The sequence below is a fragment of the Urocitellus parryii genome, chromosome 3 (genome assembly GCF_045843805.1).
Source record: "Urocitellus parryii isolate mUroPar1 chromosome 3, mUroPar1.hap1, whole genome shotgun sequence".
In the NCBI taxonomy this organism is placed as follows: Eukaryota; Metazoa; Chordata; class Mammalia; order Rodentia; family Sciuridae; genus Urocitellus; species Urocitellus parryii.
The window spans coordinates 182,214,935-182,223,787 of record NC_135533.1 but is presented as its reverse complement, the minus strand read 5'-3'; the positions used below and the strand labels follow the sequence as shown (position 1 = coordinate 182,223,787).

The following is an 8,853-nucleotide window of genomic DNA, read 5'->3' as shown; positions in this document are numbered from 1 at the left end:
CACTGAAGTTTATCTCCTGAAGAAATTCCATCTTTGAAACCGCAGCTCCTGGGACAAGAGGCACTGTGGAAGACAGGAAAATAGGTTAGAGGGTCTACCTATGCAACAATGAAACCCTCAGTCTACTTTCCTTTAAGCAGAAGAGGGGAGGATTTCCCACTGGAGCACATGGGTAGCCTCAGAGATGAGACTTACAGATGACAACCTTTGAGAATCTGCAGTGATGTGACAGGTCCCACCCTCCGGTGACTCTTGCCAGTCAACAGGGCTCCTTAGAGGCCCCCAACACACACACATGCATGCACATGCACACATACATTGGCCGGGCCACTTCTCAAGGCTTCTCTCAAACATAAACAGATAATAACGGATCCGTATCCTGTTGAAAGAAGATTCCACCATGACAGAAAGAAACTCAGAAGCATACAAGGAGCAAGAGAGACTCTTTATCCCTTGAAGAGGTAAGAGATGATGACAGCCATCCTTGAAACCAGGATGCTACAAAAAAAAGGAACCCAGAACAAGTAAGAGTTCTTGAAAATTAAAGACAAAAATCTAAAATAAATATATTAGAAAAGTTGGAAGATAAAGCCAAGATAAAGAGATCACTATCAAGCAGAACAAAAAGACAGATGAACATTACAAGAAAATTTTTTTAACAGACCTAAAGATTAATCCAGGAGGGCTGGGGATATATATAGCTCAGTTGGTGAAGTGCTTGCCTTGCATGCACAAGGCCCTGGGTTCCATCCCCAGCATTATTTAAAAAAAAAAAAAAAAAAGATTAATCCAGGAAGTATAAAAGGAGTTCCAGGGGCTAGAGTTGTGGCTCAGTGGCAGAGCTGTGTCATCTCTTACCTCTTACCTAGCATGTGTGAGGCACTGGGTTAGATTCTCAGCACCACATATAACTAAAAGTACATTCAGTATTTTATTAATATATATGTGTGTGTGTATATTGTTCCAGGAAAAAAATGATCAAAAATATGATTCAAGATAATTTTCTTGAAATTAAATGAAATGAGTTTTCAGGGCCTGGGGTTGTGGCTCAGTGGTAAAGCACACGCCTAACATGCATGAGGCACTGGGTCTGATTCTCAGTACCACATATAAATAAATAAAATAATGATCCATTGACAACTAAAAAAAATATTAGAAAAAAATGGATTTTCAGATTTAAATACTCATAGATTCTTACACAATTAATTTTTTAAAATGTATCTTTAGATGAAGGTTTGGGTCATTTCCAACCCTTGGCTATTATAAATAAAGCTGCAATGAACTTTTTTTTTTTTTTATCTTCAAAGGTTAGTATGGCGAAATTTCAAAACATTAAGGGACAAAGAGAAGATCATAAAAACATCCATAAAGAAAGATCAGATCACATATGCTATGGTTTGATTTATTTTTTCAATTTTTTATTTGTTCTTTTTAGTTACACATGATAGTAGAATATATTTTGACATAAAATACATACATGGAGTATAACTTCCCATTTTTGTGATTGTACATGATGTGGAGTTACACTAATTGTATATTCATATATGAACATAGAAATGTTATGTCTGATGTATCCTACTGTCTTTTCTATTCCCTTCCCCCACTATCCCCTGTCCAATCCAGTGAACCTCCACTTCCCACCTCCCCACCCCCAACGTGAGTCAGCATTCACATATCAGAGAGAACATTTGGCCTTTGGTTTTTTGGAATTGGCTTATTTAATTTAATTTGATAATCTCCAGATCCATTAATTTAAATGCCATAATTTCATTCTTTTTTATGGCTAATATTCCTGTGTGTGTGTGTGTGTGTGTGTGTGTGTGTATCACATTTTCTTTTTCCATTCATCTGTTGAAGGGCACCTAGTTTGGTTCTACAGTTTAGCTATTAAGAGCTGCTATAAACATTGATGTGGCCACGTCACTATTGTATGCTGATTTTCAGTCCTTTGGGTATATGCCAAGGAGTGGGATATATGCTATGGTTTCAGTGTAACCTCCAAAGGCTTTTTTAGAAACTGAATCCTCGGTGCAACATTGTTGGGAGGTGGAGCTTCTTGGGAGGTGTTTAGGTTATGGGGCTCCACCCTCATGAATTAATTCCAATTTTAAAAGGCTTGAAGGCTTTCTGGCTCTTCTCACATATGTGCATGCCCATTTGGCTTTCCACATTCTACCACAGAATGACCTAGCAAGAAGACCCTCACCAGATGTTAAGCAGTTGCCAACACTATGCCCTTGGACTTGCCAGCTTCTAGAACTGTGAGCCAAATAAATGTCTTCACTTTAAACTACCTGGTCTGTGTAGTCTGTCATAGCAAGACAAAACAGACTAAAACAGAATATCATTCAGCTTCCCAAAAGCAACTCTGAATACTTGAAGAATGCCTTCAAAATTCTAAGAATAAGATTTTGGGGCTGGGCTGTAGCTCAGAGGCAAAGCGCTTGCCTAGCACGTGTGAGGCACTGGGTTTGATCCTTAACATCACATAAAAAAATAAACAAATAAAATAAAGGCATGCTGTCCAAAAGAAAAAGATTACTTTATTTCAAATATTAAATTTCAGCCAAACCATCAGTCAAGTATAAGAGTGACCTAAAGATATTTGAGGCAGGTAAACTTTCCAGAATCTCACCTTCTAGGGTTGGGGTTGTGGCTCAGTGGAAGAGCACTTGCCCAGCAAGGCACTGGGTTTGATTTTCAACACCACATAGAAATATAAAATAAATAAAATAAAGGTCCATTGACAACTAAAAAAAAATGTATTAAAAAATAAAAGTGCATTAAAAAAATAAAGAAACTCACCTCTAGACACCCCTTCTAGGAAGTTACTGGAGAATATGTCCCACCAAAGAAAAATTGATGTGAGATAGATTAAGTGGAAAAACAGAAGTATGTGTGCATTCACATACATGTGACTGTGTGCCAATATGCCCACATCTATGAGAGGAGGAATGTAACATTAAAATTCTCATTTAGGGCTGGGTATGTGGTCCAGGGGCAGAGCACTTGCCTTGTATGCATAATGCCCTGGATTCTATTTCCAGCACTATGAAAAAAAATTCGTATTTTCTTTTGGTCAAAGGATATAAAATTTCAGACAGGAAGAATAAGTTCAAAAGATCCATTTTGAGCTGGTTTGCAAGGTCAAGGTCAGCCTCAGCAACTTAACAAGTCCCAAAGCAATTTTGTAAGACCCTGTCTCAAAATGAAAAAAGGGCTGGGGATGTGGCTCATCAAAAAAAGATCTATTGTACAATATAGTGACTACATTAATAACTGTGTTATATGTATTATATATTTGGAAATTGACAAAAGAATAGCTTTTTTAAAAAAAGAATAACTTTTATGTGTTCTGACCGCACGCACACACACACACACACACACAAAAAAAAAAAGTATGTGAAATAATGTGTATGCTTTAACTTAATTTAGCCATTCTGGATTTAATTTTTATGGGAATAGAGGCACTTAACCACTGAGCCATATTCCCAGCCCCCTCTTTTTTTAATATATATTTTTAGTTGTAGGTGGACACAATACCTTTATTTTATTTTTTTATGTGGTACTGAGGATCAAACCCAGTGTCTCACACATGCCAGGTGAATGCTCCATCACTGAGTCACAGCAACAGCCTCCCCCCAACCCAGCTCTTTGTATTTTATTTAGAGACAGGGTCTCACTAACTTGCTTAGGGCCTCACTAACTTGCAGAGGCTGGCTTTGAACTTGCTATCCTCTTGCTCCAGCCTCCCAAGCCACTGGGATTACGGGTGTGCATTTCTATTCATTCTAAATGTAGGTATATTTCAAAGTACCAGGTTATCCAACATAAAGAATTTTTATTTGTCAACTAAAAAAATTAATCATTTAAAATTTTTCATCTTCCACATTAGAAAGCCTAAAAATTGTGCATACAAGAAATAGAAATGGCATTTTAGGGATATTATCTAGAAATATGAAGACAAATACTCAAGGAAGTATTGAAAGAATTAAAACTGGGAATTTGAGAATGGGGAAGGAAAGGGCAGGGGGTCCAATTTTTTATGAGCTTTGTAGTTAATCATGCAAAATATATTACCTTGATTAAAATAAAAATTACTTTAAAACCCAAAACTCTTTGATCTTCCTCAAATACCGCAAACTTCCAATCAAAGAGGGAATATGTAAATGAATTACAGAGAGGCTGTGATTAATTATTCGAGTTGCTTTTTCACTTGTCTCATTTCTGGTCAGGATTCTATTGATAAGGCTCAATCTGTTTTTTCCATATTTAAAGACAAAAAGGTCTTTGATTCTGTAATCCCATTTCTGAGAACCTGTCTTAACAAAATAATTCTAAATATAGGAAAATCTTTATGTGAAATGATATATAGCATTATTTCTATAGACTACAAAACTGGCAAATCCCTATATGCCCAGCCAAAAGGAAACAGGAGTAAATTCTCCTCAGAATTTAAAAAGAATATTTGCAAAAATAAGGGAATAAAGTGAGAATGCTAAAAACCTAAAGTTAAAATTTTTTAAAATCAATATGACAATTACATATGAAGTATTATCACAACTATGTCTAAAATTCCATACACTAAAAAGAAAAGTAAAATGTTACACCAAAGGGTTTAACAGAGGTTTTATTTCAATGGTGATATTATAGATGATTATTTTCTTCATTTAACTTTTTTGTTATTTTTACAATAAAAATACTTTCAAATACAAATTAAAATAATTTTTATGTTAGAAACTTTGTTTTCATTATTGGGAATTGAACCCAGGCATACTCTAGCACTATGCTACATCTGCAGCACTTATTTTTAATTGCTATTTTTTTTTTTTTTTTTGTACTAAAGATTGAACTCAGGGGCACTCAACCACTGACCATATCCCCGGTCCTATTTTGTATTTTATTTAGAGATAGGGTCTCGCTGAGTTGCTTTGTGCCTCACTTTTGCTGAGGCTGGCTTTGAACTCATGAACCTCCTGCCTCAGCCTCTCCAGTTGCTGGGATTACAAGTGTACTCCACAGTGCCTGGCTTTAAATTTTTATTACTGCTATTATTATCAATTTGGGGAGGTATACCAGAGATTGAACCCAAGGGTGCTTAACTTCTGACCAAATCCCCATCCCTTTTCATATTTTTATTTTGAGGCAGGCTGTCACCAAGTTGCTTAGGGCCTCACTAAATTGTTGAGGCTGGCTTTGAACTTGTGATCCTCCTGCCTCAGTCTCCTGATTCACTGGGATTACAGACATGCAGCTGTAGAGACTTCTGATCCTACCATTTCAATTCTAGCAAGTTTACACCCAGTGGATCTTTTTTAATGAAAGTCATTTCAAGCCCAGAAGTAATTGACTCTGAAAAGTTTATGAACACAAACATTTTAGTCAAAATTATCTCAACATTGATATATTTCCAGCAAGAAAGTATCAAGAGAAATTCAGTAGTCCAATTTGACTTAAATAAGCAGTTGTTGAGCAAATCCATAAATGGTCGATTTTGCATAATGTTGAGGTCAAACGATTTCAAGTAGTTTTCATTTTTAATTTATTTTCCTGGAATCATTCCTATGAAAAATGAAACGTTCCCCTCAAAATTCTAAAAAGAAAGAACTCATTTTTCAATCAGGATTTTGTTTTGTTTCTGTTTCTGTTTTTTAGCTAATCAGAGCTGCCAACATGAGCAACTTTCTCTCATAGACTTATTTCTGAGTCCATCTGCCTTAAAGAATTTTGCAGATTTTCCTTCTGCCAATATTTAATTCTATTATTCTCAAGTCAGCAACAAAACTGACAATGTTTAGTTTTTTGCCATTATCTGGTTTTTTTTAATATTTATTTATTTTTTTAGTTCTCGGCGGACACAACATCTTTGTTTGTATGTGGTGCTGAGGATCGAACCCGGGCCGCACACATGCCAGAGGAGCGCGCTACCGCTTGAGCCACATCCCCAGCCCCAACCATTATCTGTTTTATTTTTACCATAATAGTCATTGTGTACTTTATTTTAAAAATAAAGACTGCAGGGCATGGTGGCACACGTCAATAATCCCAGCAGTTTGGGAGGCTGAGGCAGGAGGATCGCAAGTTCAAAGCCAGCCTCAGCAAAAGCAAGGCATTAAGCAACTCAGTGAGACCCTGTCTCTAAATAAAGTATACAATAGAGCTGGGGATGTGGCTCAGTGGTCAAGTGCCCCCCAAGTTCAATCCCCAGTACCAAAAAAAAAAAAATTTTAGAAAATTAAGACTGGCTCATGGTGTTGCTTGTTGGGGATGGCAGCGGGAGGCGACCATGGTGCGCCTTACAGCTACCACTCATTGCTTGCTTCCCGCTAAGCCAGCCCCGAGATGTGCTCTGTGTTTAGCAACAGGAACAAATTCCAGACGTGGTGGCAGCTCTGGCTGTGGCTGGCAGAGGCTGAACAGACATTGGATTTGCCTATAAATGAACAAATCCAGGAGATGAAATCAAACTTGGACAACATGGACTTCAAGATGACAGCTGAAGAAGAGAAGCAATTGCGACATGATGTTATGGCTCATGTACATACATTTGGCCACTGCTGTCCAAAAGCTGCAGGCATTATTCACCTGGGTGCCACCTCTTGCTATGTTGGAGACAACGCAGACTTGATTATTCTTAGAAATGCTTTTGACCTGCTTTTGCCGAAGCTTGCCAGAGTGATCTCTCGGCTTGCCGACTTTACTAAGGAACATGCCCATCTGCCTACCTTAGGTTTTACACATTTCCAGCCTGCCCAACTGATCACAGTTGAAAAATGTTACTGTCTTTGGAGTCAAGATCTTTGCATGGATCTCCAGAACTTGTGCTCCCATGGAGTGAAAAGCACCACTGGCACTCAGGCTAGCTTCTTGCAGCTCTTTGAGGGAGATCACCAAAAGGGAACAGCTGGACAAGATGGTGGTAGAAAAGGCAGGGTTCAAGAGGGCTTTTATCATCCCAAGGCAGATGTACTCACGAAAAGTAGACATCGAGGCATTGCCCATGCTGGCTAGCTTGGGAGCATCAGGGCACAAGATTTTCACTGACATGTGCAATCTCAAGGAGACGGAGGAGCCCTTTGAAAAACAGCAGATTGTCTCGAGTGCAATGCCATACAAGAGGAACCCCATGAGCTCAGAAGGCTGCTGCAGCCTTGCCCGTCACCTGGTGACCCTTCTCATGAATCCACTGCAGACAGCTTCTGTGCAGTGGTTTGAACGCACACTGGATGATAGTGCCAACCCACGAATCTGTGGCAGATACTATATTGAACACACTACACAACATTTCTGAAGGACTGGTGGTGTACTCCAAAGTCACTGAACAGCGCATTAGGCAGGAACTGCCTTTCATGGCTACAGAGAACATCATCATGGCCCTGGTCAAAGCTGGGAGAAGCCGCCAGGATTGCCATGAGAAAATTAGAGTGCTTTCCCAGCAAGCAGCTCATGTTGTGAAGCAGGAAGGGGATGACAATGACCTCACAGAATGAATCCAGTCTGATTCACTCCCATTCACTTCAGTCCCAGTCACTCCCAGTTGCAGCATTTATTGGATCCTTCTTCTTCCATTGGCTGTGCCCCCCAGCAGGTACAGAGATTCTTAGAAGAGGAGGTATATCCCCTGTTAAAACCATATTACCTCTGTAGAGTTGGAAGAGAATTAAATGAAAAATCATTGCTGGTTTGTTAACTTTATTGCTGACACTTGAAAGTAGTGTTACTGTAGTGCCTTGTTTTACAACAAGAATTGTTACCTTAAATTGATACAGTCCTTTCCTCTTTCTAAGGTTTAACACTGCACAACAAAGTGAACTGTACTTCTGCGCTTAACTCTGTGTTTTTTGTTTGTTTGTTTGTTTGCTGTTGTGGTTGTACTGGGATTGAACCCAGGGCTTTCTGCCACTGAGCTACAACCCCTGGCCTTTATTTTTTTTTTTTCTTTTTTTCCAAATCTGGTGTCACTAAGTTGCTGAGTCTGGCCTCAAACTTTTGACTTTCCAGCCTCTGCCTCCTGAGTTGTTGGGATTACAGGTGCGCCATGGTCCCTGGCTGAAAAAAAAAACCTGTTGTTTAGAAGATTTACATATGACCCAGAATTAGGAGAATAACTAAGATTTCATCTAAGAAGGATAAATTTAAATCAGCTTTTAACTCAGTATGAGCCAGGACTGAGAAGACAGTTCCTGATCTAAGGGTAACCCAGAGCACCAACATCCAAAGAAGATTTTGTTATAAAGTAATAGAGGGCTCTTCTATCCTAGACAGGAGAAAACACATCAACAATACTAACATTGTATGGAGGAAGAGTGGCTTGATTATCTTTTGTCATAAGAGTTAAAACCAAGATCAGCAGCTGGGGTTGTGGCTCAGCGGTAGAGTGCTCACCTAGTACTTGTGAGGCTCTGGGTTCGATCCTCAGTACCACATAAAAATAAATGAAGGTATTATGTCCAACTACAATTATATTATATATATTTAAATATATATTTATATTATAAATATATATATAATATTATATATATTAAATATATATATATTTAAAACCAACAAAAAAGAAAAAGAAAATAAAGACTGATGGTTTCTGTTCTTCTTTTTTAATGTAAAAAATGAAAATGTGATAAATATCCCTTAGATCTATATGGATTAGTACAAAGTGCATGAGCGTGCTACTAGACTATTGAGCCAAAAAAAAAAAAAAAAAAAAAAGACCAAATATCTAGCCATGGCCAGGTTACGTACATCATTCAGCCTTTCTGGTACCTGTTCCATGTTGGGCACTGTATTAAGCTCTAGGATTGAAGGGCTGTCAATCTCTTGCCTTTAGGGATTCAAGGTCTTGTAATGAGGGGAAGG

The 8,853-nt window shown here is 38.2% G+C and overlaps 1 pseudogene; it reads left to right on the top strand.

The window, feature by feature from the left end:
- Window positions 1-6,267: 6,267 nt before the first annotated feature.
- Window positions 6,268-7,690, top strand: LOC113194395 (adenylosuccinate lyase pseudogene; annotated as a pseudogene).
- The last annotated feature ends 1,163 nt before the right edge of the window (window positions 7,691-8,853 follow it).